The sequence below is a fragment of the Podarcis cretensis genome, assembly GCF_951804945.1.
Source record: "Podarcis cretensis genome assembly, chromosome: 1".
NCBI classification, from domain to species: domain Eukaryota; kingdom Metazoa; phylum Chordata; class Lepidosauria; order Squamata; family Lacertidae; genus Podarcis; species Podarcis cretensis.
The window spans coordinates 32,624,518-32,639,546 of NC_137170.1; the positions used below are offsets into that span (position 1 = coordinate 32,624,518).

Sequence of the window (15,029 nt, forward strand, 5' to 3'; positions counted from 1 at the left end):
CGCGCGGAAACGCCGTTTACTTTCCCGCTGGAGCGGTACCTGTTTATCTACTTGCACTTTGACGTGCTTTTGAACTGCTAGGTTGGCAGGAGCAAGGACCAAGCAATGGGAGCTCACCCCGTCGCGGGGATTCGAACTGCCGACCTTCTGATCAGCAAGTCCTGGGCTCTGTGGTTTAACCCACAGCGCCACCCGTGTCCCTGGAGTGTATGGTAAGTCATCCCTATTTTCATTGGAGAAGGGTTGGAGAGTATGTGTTTAGAGTTCGATGCCTTCTAATAAAACCAACAGAAGATGATGCCATGGGGCCTGCATGATGTTCAGAATTCAGAGCTGGAAAAGAGGAGACTGAGGAGATATGGTAGCCATCTTCAAATATCTCAAGGGCTGTCACATGGAAGATGGAGCAAGCTTGTTTTCTCCTGTTCTGGAGGGCAGGACTTGAACCAATGCCTTCAGGAGACAAGAAAGGAGATTCAGGCTAAACACCAGGAAGAACTTCCTGACAATTAGAGCTGTTCGACACTGAAACCGTCGCCCTCGGGAGGTTGTGGGCTCTCCTTCCTTGGAGGTTTTTAAACAGAGGTTGGATGACCATCTGTAATGGATACTTTAGCTGAGATTACTGCATTGCAGGGGGTTGGACTAGATGACCCCTGGGATGCCTCCCAACTCTACAATTCTATGAATCTGTTATTATATATGTGAATATAAACCATAGATCATAAAGACACCAGAGTCTCTGTTGTTTCTCATTCCAAAAGGAAACACAAATCCTGAATAAGTGCCTGGAACCCCTGGAATCTTGCACCGCTTGGAGACTGGGGTAGTATGCAACAGTATTGGGGAGGGTCAGAGACAGTGATCAGTTGAAAGGAAGCTTGCTTAAATAAAGTTCCTTGTTTTAGAATACTCCTCCTTGATCCTTAATGATAATGAACACCACTTGAAACATCTACAGTGGCTAATATCCTCCCCTGCCATACCTGACCCCCTGTTTCAATTCTTCGCTCTCCTCACACACAGTGTGGAAATAAGATATAAATGATTCCTTGCAGTTAAGTGGCTGTATGTAGGTTAGGCTGCAGAGAAAAATTTGACTGGGCAATGGTGGCACAGGTGGCATGTTATGCATGTTAAGTAAGCCCTTCTCCCCCACCCAGTGCCAGATTTACATATAAGCTAAACAAGCTATAGCTTAGGGCCCCACTCTCTTGGGGGCCCCAAAAAAATTAAAGGAAAAAAACCCTGGATATACATTTCCAAAATATAAGATAAAAAACAAATAAAATGAAACCTACATACAGAAACAGTGTTTTGTGTTGTCTAGGCTCCTGTGATGTAAGTAATGGACCCCGTCTGCTCCCTAAAATATCACTGGTTTCAGTTCAACAATTACTTTGATAAAATACCTATTATGTTATGTGCAAATGGCTTTAGATACCTATTAGGTCCAGAAATTACCATATCACATATATTCAACACAAAAAACAGCAACAATTTGTTGATGACAAAGGACAGCTGGACATATAAAGGGCCCCATTACCTTCAGTAGCTTAGGGCCTCATCAAACCTAAATCCGGCCCTGCCCTCCCCCATTGTGTACTTGAGCAAAGTTTGCAAACTTGAAACCTGATGCAGGGCAAATGATAGAGAGGCCGTTGGATGAGGCCTGGAAGTGATGCTTTCTCATCTCTTTGCCTCCAGCTAGTGAAGGCTTTGTGAAGAGTTGTTGTTTGTTCTGACATTTAGAATAGATTAAAAACCGTTACAGGCTCTTCTGGAAAATTTTAGAAGGTGAAGTTATTGATTTGGAAAAACCCGACATCAGTTTTGTATATGAGCAGGATGAAATTCTGTCATGAGCACCAAAACTCAGGTCTGGGTCGCTCCAGCACTAGACACCAAGCAGCTCATGAAGAAGGCCTTGAAAATACAATTGGCACCATGCACAGAACAAAATGTTTTGCATGTCACTCTAAATGCTTGAAAATGAAATTTGCAGGGGCAAGCAAAAATATTAAACTTACATATAGCTGGTATGGCACGTATGTGGCAGAGAACTGGCATGAACAGAACTTTCAAGTGACTATCACAAACCTGGTAGCCCTTTAAATCATCTCTTGGCATCTCCTTGTAGGGGAATGTTATTTGGTGCTTCAATTATTTTCCATAACAAGTTCTAGTAACGCTAGCAAAGTGACAATAACACCACAGGAAGCCTGGCATGTGGGCTTGTTTCTCTGTAATGCAAGAACAAGGAAAGCATATTATATGCACTCATAAGCTATTCCATAAATTTTGGAATGCTTCTTCATATCTTTACACCTTTTCACATATTATTTTTTCAACGCCAAAGACATTTTAAGTGTGCTCCTGAAATGGAACAAATTTGTTTGCAAAACCTGACATGCAAATATACTCGTGATGACTTCATCATCTAGGTTTGTCTTGTGTAATATGTGAAGCACTCTATGTAATGCTGCAATTTCACCAACTCTAGCTTGGATGTCCAGTTTGTGCACTCTCGGGGGTTGACCAAACCAGTTGAGTCCCTGGATTCCTTTAACGGAATACCCTTCACATAGGGATGGCGAGAGCATTCCTCCACCACTGTCACATGAACCAGTGGCTATCTGCAACATTACAAGTTGTGACGATTTGCTACGCGGCAGGTGAAAACCCAAATGGCAACAGCCAATCAGCCAAGTGGGGAAATTTCCTGCTGTGCCCCAGTCCTAACGACAGATGACACACGACGGCATAGCAAGGTTAGTCGCAAAATGCCCCAAATTTAGGGAGAGGTGGGCGGGTGTTCCGATGCACACACCAAAAGAGGAAGCTCTGGGTCATGAGCATGGGTCTATATAGGTCCCTTGATCTGTTTGGACTGCGCCCCATTGGCCAGATTGAACCCAACATCGAGGGACCTACCAATCAGGTGTTGTGGCTGACCAATCTTACCCACCCACAACACAGAGGATCGGTCTCCAGGTCTCATCGCAACACGTGCCCTCTTTTAGGGAGGACACAATTTGTTGTGCCCTTCTCCATGTTTTCACACATCAACACAAATCTTGTGGGGGGTTTTTTTTGGTTGTTTTTTTTTCAAACCTACCAGTCTTAATTTTGTGTGCTACTGGTTCCAAATGGAGGCAAAAGTATTCTCAAGCACATTCTCCAGCTCAGATGTTGACTATTTTGCAATCTATAATAATTTGAGTGTGTTTTTTTACTGTGCTAACCCTATGGCTAATTATAGAAACTGCTGATTTGGGTTTTTTTAAGCAGGGGTTAAAAGAACTGCATTTCACAACTTGAAATGTACTGCCTCAAAACTTATCAGTAATACTTAAAAATATGCAGGCATTATTTGTGTTATACTCAGAACCTTTCCTTGGGTTAGTTAAAATGATTGATGCTGGAGACTGGACTGCTTTTTTTTGCATTTCCAAAGTGAGAGCCCCCTTACCTGAGAGTAAGCCCTGTTCAAATGAATTTTGGAGTAGACATGCATATGATCGTGCTCTAAATTTACTTCTCCGGCACAGCATGCTCCAATGTAGCAATAATTTGTGATCCCTTATGAACATTGGTCTTCACATTTATTATACCATTCATTGGAAGAGAACAATAAATCTTTATTGTAAGGAGAACCTGCACTGACAAAAAGCTGCTCAGAAATGGTTTAAATAAATAAATACTTCACAGTTCTTCTTCAGGGAACTTTTTTAATGTTTGATGTTTTATTGTTTTTAATATTCTGTTGGGAGCTGCCCAGAGTGGCTGGGGCAACCCAGTCAGATGGATGGCATATTATTATTATTGTTTATTATTATTACTGAAGTATCACACATCCACCCCATGGACTCTGGAATTTACCAGCAACTTTTGTCGAAAGTAGACTGTGAGCATAAAGCCACTTTCCTACTGTGTGCCCATTTGGCCTACACACAAGTAATGTCTGCACATTCCTAATAACAACAACAGAGCTAGGAGTGTCAGAGTAACAAGGGAAGGCTGTGTGGTTGTATCAAAGTTAAATCTCCCCCAGAGAGGTTCCTGCTGAGGCAAAGAGAGATGCCTGCCGTAGGGGCGTCTGTTGTTTTGGACAATGTCAACTTATGGGGAAGGATATTAAAGCAACAGGGTTGCTGTGTGCAGTCCACCAACTTTCTCCACATATCAGCAGAAGTGAAATGAAATTGCTTCAGCTGCTGGCTATGGAGAGCATGGTATCTCACGGCCTCTAATCAGGGGAGATATGAAATTTCTTATCTGTTAAGTAAAATGGTGCCGCGCTTCAATCCATCCAATTATTTTTTCCAATAAGGGTAAGTGAAAGTGCGGTCTGGGAGGGGTAGCTGACAGAGCAGGGCCGGGCAAACTTATTAGAGTCGGGAACAAGCTGGCAATGGAAGGAGGCGCGGCACCTGCCTTCGCGCCAAACGCATAACCTATTAGCTAGATAACTCGCCTTGAGCACTTAATTCTTTGGAACGAGCCAGAGAGCCCATTTCAAATCAAAGCTCGCCCGGCTAACTAGTCACAAAAGAGGCTGGGCTTTAGCACCACCAGGGACTTGAATAAACGCGGATGAGAGAAAAGGGCTGTTAAGGTCACGAGAGACCTCTTCAGGATGGCTCGAGCCTTGCCCGAACCAGAGGACCTCATCAAAATAATACAGAGATGATAAACGAAGGTGCTGCCAGAAAGATTTTTAAGGACATCACATATGATGGAGATGTCTTAAGATTTGCTGAGGATATATTCCCAAGTTTTCAACCTTGGTTCTCATCAGCCTGTCTGCTTACAGGGCAAAAGCAGAGAATGGAAATCACTCGTAAGTTATGAATTCCAGGCCTATATTTCTAGATGTTTGTGAACTCCTGTGCTGTGAACCTCTGCTGCAAGAGGAGGGCAAGAGCAAAGAGAAAGGAAGGCATGTGGTTAAAACAAATGGGTTAAATGGAGGCCAGAGGAATGCCCCAATTCTACAGTTCTATTATTTTAACGCCTTTTTCGAGAACTTCTATGAAATCCACTAGAGTTCCCGATTTATATATCTCCAAATCCACAACATTTTCAATACTTACCGGTAATTCTCATTGCTTGTAAATTGGTTCCCATGTATTTATTTATTTAGCAGGATGTATATACCGCTGTCAGGGGCTCAGGAGCAGAAGCACAGGGAAGAGGGGAGATGGAGAGCGAAGGGGAAGAATCTGAGGGCAGCGTAGGAGAAGATGACAGTGGCCCGAGAGATTCCATGAGCCTCTCCAGCGAATCGGAAGATTCACAGAAGGGGGCGCCGGTGGCCAGGGCAAGGGGGGTCCCAAGGGGGACACTCCAGAAGCAAGGGACCAGCGGGGACTCCCAGAGCAGCAGTTGGAGATCAGGACCAGCTTCCCCACCTGAGCATAGTGGGGGGGAAGAGTCCCAGGTATCGGGGGTAGCGTCTCCCCCAGCAGGGAGAGAAGAGGAGTCAGGGCTGACCACGCCTCCATCGGAGAGTCAGGCAACAGAGGGGAGGTCAGGTCCGGCTAGCATCCCAGAAGAGGGAAGCAGTGACAGAAGCAGTGCAACGGTCAGGAGGAAGGTCACTGGGTTGGCGCGAGAGCCAAGTTCAAAAGTACAGGCGCGCGGGGCAGCAGAGAACGAGGATTGGGAGCCGGGTCCTAAAGCCCGCCGGAGACAGGGGGAGGAGTCAGGGGACTCAGCGTCAGAAGAGTCCAGAAAGGGGAATGCCCCAGCGGACAGGAGGACCCAGAGGAGAAGAGAGCAGAGGAAGAGGTGGAGCAGGGCGAGAATCTTAAACTGGTGTCAGGGGGGAGGAGATTCAGACGGAACTTCGGCGGTCTAAGGTTTAAGACGTAGAGCTGCGCGCTACGGCTTTGGAATGGAAACTGAACTTCAATAAAGACTTTTGTATATAACGACGACCTGGCGTTGGTCCTCTGTGAGCTGGGACCTTGGGCAGCTCTGACAACCGCTTAAACAAAATACTGTATCTCTAAGCGGATTACAGAAAATAGTATAGAATATTGGTTCTCTTTCATGATGAACAAGTCTTTCTCTTTTGCTTCCCTTATTCACTTAAGATTTTGAGTAAAGTATGCCTGGCTTTTGCAATCAGCTTTTCGAAAGGAGGATATCTCTGGAATGGCTCTCCCTGCAATTCACTGGCTTACCATAAATAAGCGTTCCAAGAAATGATACCCAATGATGAATCCAAAACAGGAGTTGCATGTCTTTCAGTCGTCTTATTTGGGGTTTCTCCAGCTTTGACTTTCAGTGGCATCAACCATCTCTCCTCTTTTCAGCCCCACTTCAAGCAAGGCTAAAGATAGAATTGGGGACAGGGCTATTAGCCACTGGAGACTTAAGAACTCATTAGTGTTTCAAGCAGGCAAATCAGCCTCACTTCCTTTTTGCCTTATATTACATTTCTAATCCTCTTAACGCAGCACCCTTGCTCTGTGTCAGAAGGATGCTAACCTCTAGTGAGATGTAACCCTCCTGGCTGAGAAGATAGCAAGAGTCCTCCTCACCTTCCCTGCCCTTTCATGTGCTTGGCTATTTGTGTCACTCTGGCAACCCAGTGAGTGATGTGGGAAAGGATGTCATCATAAGCTTCTCTGTGCTGCTGAAATTGCTTTGCTTGCTGTAGGATTCTTCTGTGCTACACCCACAGGCCTCGTACCTGACTTCCCCAACATACTTCCACTTAATAAATCACCCCCTCCCCATCTTTCAGTAAGGACTTGGAACAACTGAAAGAGGCAAGTTATATTGCCAGCACTTCACAACGATGGTTTTATTTTTATTGCAAAGTGAACCTGGCCTGTTTTTAGCTATCTGACGCCAAAGGACTAGAGGCAGGGCTTGGGCAGATCTCTGAAGATTCATCAAATCTCTGGTGGAGAATGTCAGAACAAGGTATCATATACCTTTTGCTCTATCCTCCAGCGCTTTTCACCAAGCCCTCAAGCCAAGGATCTCCTCCAACCATACCAGTTCCAGAAATAATTCCTTGATTTCTAATAATGCAATTAAATTTGTGAAGCAACGACAAACCTTTCAGTCCAGTCCTGGATCTGCATTGGCAGTGGCTGCTGCTGTGTAAACAGCAACTCGTGCAACTGCAGTGCCAAGGCACACAGAGCAAATGCATTATGTGGAGTCTATTCTTCACGCTACTAGGGAACAACAGCGTATGGATGCTGCTACTATATCCTGCTTCTGGGCAATGAACAGCCCGTAGCATATGATGTAAGATGGAGAGTTGGCCTTATCCCACTTTGCTGTGCTGGAGCTGTGTGGTGGCTCATGGAAAGGTTGCTGATGCTGATGTTGCTGCCCCAACATATCATCATCAGAAGAGGATGAGTTGTCCATTTCCATTTGTGCTCGGACCCATACACCTAGTGATTCGCTGGATCAAGTGATCCCTACAAATTTCATTAATCTAATATGCTATATGAGGGATTTTAGGGTGATGCTGGTGAGCCAAATGGCAGTGACTGGCTGAGTTATCTTAACTGGGGACATAGAAGGTTTCCGACTGCCAATGGCTTGAGATACTTAGACCCTGGAGAACAGTGTGGCCATCAAAAGGATGGAAAGCAAAAGGTCATGAGACAGCATGCAAAGGAGACAGCCTCGTGCGGTTGCTCAAATTGTGGTGGGTTGCCAAATTAATAATAAGGACTTAGCAGGAATCTCCAAGTGAATTTGTCCCTCTAGTTGCAATAACGAGAGTCAACAATCCACTAGCACTCTCTATTGGATAGTGGAGGAAGTGAGAGGCTAAGAAATCTCATTTGACTATAAGCCAATGAGCAGTGGGTCCCTCTCCGACCTCAGGTGCTCATTCTGATGTTGCAAACAAGTAATGGACAAACTTAACAGATTCACACACCCCCGCGCAAAAGTAAATCCAGATTAAATGGGGTGGGGGTAGGGATATGGGCTGGCATTTTGATGCCAATGTGAAAAATCTGCATGCATGAGGAACACCCATCTAACAAAACACCCCTTTCTGGAAGCAGCCCTCAAGATGGAGAGTTGAGGCATTCCACAAAACAGAAACATTTTACTGTGGAACATTATCACCCAGGTTGATTTTCGGTAAAATAGACTTGTAACAGTCAACAGGGCCTTCCCTTCTCCCTCACCCCCCCCCCCCCGCCCATATTCCCAGGGTCACAAGAATAGGAGAATAATAAAGTTCCCTTAAGAAATATTTTCTTCAGTTTTTTAGGCTAAAAAAAAAGCATCTTTTTAGGACTTGCTCCCTCTGTCTTACATAAGAACTCAGGGTTGCACCCCCCAAAACATGAATGGGAAACCTTTTTCTGGTTGCATTCACAGAGTGGGGGGTTGTGTGTTGACAATGAAAGATCCCTGGGAAGGTGGATTGATGGTTAAACCACTCCAAGAATCATAGCTCTGTGAGGGGAATAGGAGCCTCCTGACAGCTGTTGGCACCCTCAAACCACGATTCCCAGAATTATCTAGGTGAAGTGGTGACTGTTTAAAATGGTGCCATAGTGCGTTAAATATATGGTGTGAATGTGATCCTAGTTTGCTGATTTAAAGCTATACAATCAATTGGCACCCCAGGCAAATGAAAATTTTCACATTTAGTTGGAACCTTAATTCTATATATCTGAAGGAGCGGCTCCCCACCCATTGTTCAGCCTGCACACTGAGGTCCAGCTCTGAGGGCCTTCTGGTGGTTCCCTCACTGTGAGAAGAGAAATTACAGGGAACAAGGCAGAGGGCCTTCTCGGTAGTGGCGCCCGCTCTGCGGAACGCCCTCCCATCAGATGTCAAGGAGATGAATAGCTGTATGACATTCCAAAGGTAACTGAAAGCAGCCCTGTACAGTGGTACCTCGGGTTACATACGCTTCAGGTTACATACGCTACAGGTTACAGACTCTGCTAACCCAGAAATAGTACCTCGGGTTAAGAACTTTGCTTCAGGATGAGAACAGAAATCGTGCGGCGGCGGTGTGGCAGCAGCAGGAGGCCCCATTAGTTAAAGTGGTGCTTCAGGTTAAGAACAGTTTCAGGTTAAGAACGGACCTCCGGAACAAATTAAGTACATAACCAGAGGTACCACTGTATAGGGAAGTTTTTAATGTTTGATATTTTACTGTGTTTTTATATTCTGTTGGAAGTGGACCAGAGTGGCTGGGGCAACCCAGTCAGATGAGCAGCAAACTTTCCTCCTCCTCCTCCTCCTCCTCCTCTTCTTCGAACCACAGTATATAAATTCAATAAATAAATAAATAATATTCCAAACACCCCCCCCCCTTTCATGCTTATGTTGTCATCTAGCACATAATTGAAATTACCCATTTTCCTCTGGACTAATATTATTACTGAATATACCACCTGTGTCTCCCCTCTGTAAATACATGGCTCCCATTCACTCCCATGGGGAAAAACAGGAAAACCACAGCACCCTGGCAGTGTTTGCAAAACCTTACACACACACACACACACACACACACACACACACACACACTGCCCCACACTCATGATACTTGATGCCATGCACAGGGGATGCCATAGGTCTGTGTCGGCTGCCATTTACCCTAAAATCACTAGTTTTGGTCAATGTTAAACAAAGAGAGAATGGGCTGGTTATTGATGCCTCTCCACAAACTTCCAGGGTATCATTTAAACATGAATTCAGAGCTGTGCAGTGATTCTGCAGCAATTGCCCAACCAATATATTACTCACAGCTGCTAATGGAGTTTGGATTTGACTTTAGGTAACTTCGTTAGAAAGATTGTTTTATTTTTCTCCTAAGGGAGCTGGTGTTTGTTTCAGTCACAGAAGGTTATCCTCCAAGACTACTGACAGAATGATATGGGCTTCAACCATCAAATCACTTAATCCAAAGTAGTTCCAATGAAACCACTGGCTCCGTTTCAGAGGATTTGGTTCAAGGACTGCAGTCTCATGGAGTCGGAGCATTTTTCCTTTCTGACAAGCACTGCTGACAATTGCTCAGAGGGAACGTTCGATTGAGCAAAAATCTAATTTTGGGTTGCTGAAGCCCAGTTCCTGTGATGAGACTTTGACTATCTCGTAGAAAGGGTCATATGTCATTTCCTGCCCCTTTCATATTTTGGCAGGGAGGGGCAACTTCTACTAAATATGAGAGCTAAGGACTAAAAATGTTAGTGAAATGTCTCTTTGGTCTATTTACCAGCATTTGTAGAGTTAATTAGCCTCCCTTTTAAATACCTTTTTTAAAAATAATTTTTAAAATGGCTTTGTTTATCTCATGCCTGCACAGGTGGCTGTGTAATGATTCAGAATTGGAGGGGGGGGGATGAACCTATTTGTATCTGTTCACAAAACATATTTAGAGGGTTCTGACTATGCAGACGGACATGGATAACATGACAGCATGTGACTTTTAAAAAATGGCAAAGGAATGAACTGCGAAAAGACTGTGCAGATGTATTTTTGATATAGGGACGAGCAACCGTGTTGGCTTCCTGTTCGCACAGTGGTCACCAAAATGCTTGTGGCGAAACCTACCTACAAGGAGGACCAGTGCACAACAGCACTCTCCCTTCCTCTGGTTTTCCAGCAACTGGTATTCAGAGACATTACTGCCTCAAGCTATGGAGGCAGAACATAACCATCATGACTAGTAGCCATAGATAACCTTACCCTCCCCACCTCCTTTGTTGTGTATATCCCTCATGATATTTCTTTATATGGTCGCCCATCTGTTGCAGGGTTTTTGCATTTTCCTAGCATGAAACTGCAGCAATGTGTTCTGTACCCGAGAAAAATGTGTGGTTCGTAGAAATCTATCCATTTCTTCTTTACCAACAAGAGCCAGAGAAAGGAAAAGCATAGTTAAAAGCAGGAAGGGGGAAACTGTGGCCTTATACATTTTGTGGGACTTCAATTCCTATCACCCTTGACCATTGTCAAGGCTAGCTAGGGATGATGGGAGTCCAACAATATCTGGAGAACCACATATTGTCCATACCTGCTTTAAAATAAGAAAAGACAATCCAAAGAAGTCTATTTAAATCAGTTGCTGTGCTGGCTACAAAATAAAGACCTGGCAAAGGTACACACTGCGCGTTCTTAATGAGTATCAAGAGGGAAAGCAGTGAGAAAATCCATATTACATTCACCCTCTTGTGAAACCTTAAACATCTCTGGCAACTGGTCCTGCTGGCTGGGGCAGATGGAACTATTTGTCCAAAACATCTGGAAGGTACCAGGCTAGGGAAGCTCTGCCGTTCCTCTATGCATGGACTTTCCTAAAAAAGTATATCTTACAGACCATTGGCAAAGGGACAAGACTCAGTTGAAAAACAAACAGGTTAAAATGACAATGGAAAATGGCAGGTTCCTGTTTTCTCCACAGCATTCCTTGACAAACAAAGAGTTTCTGTTCTTCAGATCTTTGCTATGCTTGACTCTCTGAAGTGCAACGCTTCTCGTCTTGCTGCTGCTGCAGTTTCCAGGCAAGCAAGAGTTGGGAGGCATGTTTACGGCGGCTTTGTCAGTTTGACAGTAGTGTTTTTGTGATGGCCTGTCAGCTCCAGATAACGGTAGCATCCTCACGCTTTGGAGCACAAGCCCCAGCATAACAAATCCCAAGCTGTTGTCTAAGGTTGACTGGTGAAGGGAGATGAAATCAGACCCTTGCTGCGGTGGTTTTACAGGTGAACCACGACAGGCAGCCTGGAGAAAGTTGGTGGCTTGTCAGAAGCCACTTTATATGGGACTCTCCTGCCCCCCATAAAGCATGCCACACAAGGTGGGTTGCCTCAAGTTGCCTCACTGATGCGCCAGCTCTGCCAGGGCAGAAAGCTAGCTTAGGGGCTGCAGGGCAGACCACATGGCACACCTTTCTAGCCACTTTTCACCCCTCAAAATTTGTCACCTGAGGCAGCTGCCTCACTTTGCCTCATGATAGGGCTTGCTCTGTCCGACACATTTCACTTCGTTTCCCAATCACTTTCCTAACAGCAAAAAGTCCACAACAGCTCTGTTCTGCTAGGGCAACAGACCACTTTAATAATAATATTATGTGTTGTTGTTGTTGTTGTTGTTGTTGTTGTTGTTGTTGTTGTTGTTTTACCTGCCCAAGGTCCAAGGGCATGTTACAACAATTTTAAATACCTTTAAGAACATTTTTAAAACTTACAATAAAAAAAAACCAAGCTCAAAAAATAGGATGGGTTCTGAAAATATACTTCTCTGTATCCACTTTAATTTAATTGTACCAACCTGACTAGCTGGTATGTGCTTGAATTCCTCCTGCAAAACACTGAGAGTCTGCAGGTGACCTGTCATTCTAGTCATGGTCCTAGGAAAGACTGATAACTTATAAAGGTAGAAAACTTCATGGGAAGAAACAGACCTGCCTTCTTTAGCAGCCAAGTTGGAAAAGAAAGAGCCTTATCTATTTTCACTGTGTTGGGGACTTTTCAGGGATTCTGAGTGTCTGCCGTGGGAAGAACAATGACTCTAAATAGAAATAAATGGGCATACATACAGTGCACAATCTTATTTGAATTAAAACTGGAACTTGGCAAGCAGGAACATTCTCCCCTGCTAGCCATTAGAATAATTTGCAGAGGAACACTGCAACTATGATTAGTGTTGCCAGTCCTCTCAGGGAAAGCCTCCAGTTATTGCCCATTTACATATATTAATTAATTTAAAAGATTTAATTTAATTTGTATGCAAATTTTAAATTGTCCAATGCCTAATGCTGGGGTTATGAAAAAAGTGGCCGGAAGGCAAACAAAACACACACAGGCACCTCAAATCAATCATGTTGGTTTTAAATTGTCAATGTGGCAATTCCAAGATAGGAAGAAATCATTACGTGGCCGTGTGTGTGTGTGTGTGTGTGTTTAGTGAGGGCATGCGGGTATTCAGTCCACAACTGGAGCCTGCAGATGAAGCACCTACCCAGGAGCAGGCTGGGAAGCACCTGCAGTTCTAATCAGGGATTGGCTGCAAGCTTAGGTCTCTGCAGGCAGGTAGACCAGTCAGGAGTGGAACAGAATAGAGGTCCAGTGCTACTATCTCAGACAGGGCACTGCAGAAGCCTGAGATAAAGGCTGCTTCTGTACAGGGCATTTGTTCACTTGCTTTTTACAAGGCATCTCCATGACATTGTGAACATACTCCCCACTCCTGTGTTTTCTTGCTTGGCTTTCGGAATGTTGCTTTTTTTTCTTTTTTCTTTTTTGGTAATGAAATATGTGTTTTTTTAAAAATCAATGGGCAGCAGTGCAGATGACCCACCCTACAGCTCAGCATCCCCAAAACATTCTGGACTATAACTTCCATCCATTTCAGCTTGTTGGCTGAGGCTGATGGAGCTTCTAGTCAAAACAGCTGGAGGGCACCAGGTTGGGGATGGCAGGCCTAGCTGTTCACTAGATTGCTCTAGTCTAGCCTTTTCCTTCAATAAGTTCCACCTCTCCTCTCTAGCAATCAGCTCTATCACTTTAAGTCTTTAACCCAGGGGTGAGCAAACTTTTTCAGCAGGGGGCCGGTCCACTGTCCCTCAGTGGGGGGCCGGACTATATTTGGGGGGGGGAGGAATGAATGAAGTCCTAGGCCCCACAAATAACCCAGAGATGAATTTTAAATAAAAGGACACATTCTACTCATGTAAAAACATGTGGACTGTCCGTGAGCCTGATTTAGAAGGTGATTGGGCCAGATCCGGCCCCCGGGCCTTAGTTTGCCTACCCATGCTAACCCTTCCCTTTGCATTTGTTTCTTGTCATCCTTCCTGAAGTGAGGTGACGAAGAGTGGAGATCATGATCAGGAGTGCAGCAGGGTGGGGAGGGCAGGAGAGTATTTAACCTCTCCCCCCCCCCCCCGTGACTATTCTCTAAATAAAAAACACCCCTTTCCACCACATGTTGGAAAAAGGGAGAATGCCCACCTGACTTCAGGATATTATTCGGATTTCAGAAGTCTGGAAGCAGTTGTTTTTGTTAAGTACAATTGTTTAATTGACTCTGAAATGGATAGTGCCTGGATGCATATTGCTAACATTGGGGATTTTCCATGGCAGCATACTGAGAGGACTACTCTTCCCTGGGGGATGGAGTTGCAGGCGGGCATCCAGGGCCTCCCTGTGACCTGGCAGGGGGCGGAGTGATGCCGCCCGCATCATCAGAACTCCCAGCCACATCACACACCCTGGCTGACCAATCAGGTTAGCCAGGGGTGTGGCTGCTGCCGTTTAAATCGTGGGGCGGCTGGGGCGGCGGCCTCCTTTTTGCTTCCTTCGTCAGATCACCCAACCCACCCACCCTCTTTTTATGTGTTGCTTGACTTTGAGCTTGCTATGGACTAATATCGGCCGCCTTATTGCTGGGGCCAGGTAGGAATTTTTTCCACTTGGCAAATTGGCACCACCCATTTGGTTTTCGCCTACCTTGTAGCAATCGTCTTTGTAAGGTTAGGCACTGGGTAAGCCTTGTTATAAGGGACGCGGGTGGTGCTGTGGGTTAAACCACAGAGCCTAGGGCTTGACTATCAGAAGGTCGGTGGTTCGAATCCCTGCGACGGGGTGAGCTCCCGTTGCTCAGTTCCAGCTCCTGCCAACCTAGCAGTTCGAAAGCACGTCAGAGGTTATTGGGATGCAGGTGGCGCTGTGGGTTAAACCACAGAGCCTAGGGCTTGCCGATCAGAAGGTTGGCGGTTTGAATCCCCGCGACGGGGTGAGCTTCTGTTGCTCAGTTCCAGCCACTATGGCCTCTTGCTTGTGCTTCCTCATCCTCCTTACCTGAATTAACCAAAGCCATTTCTCCAAATATCTGCCATAAACTTCCTGCAGCTTGAGAGACAGAACAGGGAAATACCGCAATGTTTATTGCAGATGCAAGCTGATGTATGGCAGCAGTTCTTTCCCCCACTCCCCACTTTATTTATTAATTATAATTTTTAAAAATGCGAGCCCACCCATCACCGATACAGGTGTGTGGATGGTTACAAGGCT

General features: G+C 45.1%; 1 long non-coding RNA gene across 2 annotated transcripts; it reads right to left on the reverse strand.

Annotated features, from left to right (window-relative positions):
• Positions 1-229: 229 nt before the first annotated feature.
• On the reverse strand, positions 230-3,205 carry LOC307210008. 2 transcript variants are annotated; one of them, XR_013835823.1, is made up of 3 exons: positions 3,119-3,205; positions 2,101-2,243; positions 230-453 (listed from the first exon to the last, which is right to left on the reverse strand). It is a non-coding gene; the product is annotated as an uncharacterized lncRNA (long non-coding RNA). The 2 variants fall into 2 exon arrangements; XR_013835824.1 differs by having other exon boundaries at positions 2,031-2,243.
• Between the last annotated feature and the right edge of the window lie 11,824 nt (positions 3,206-15,029).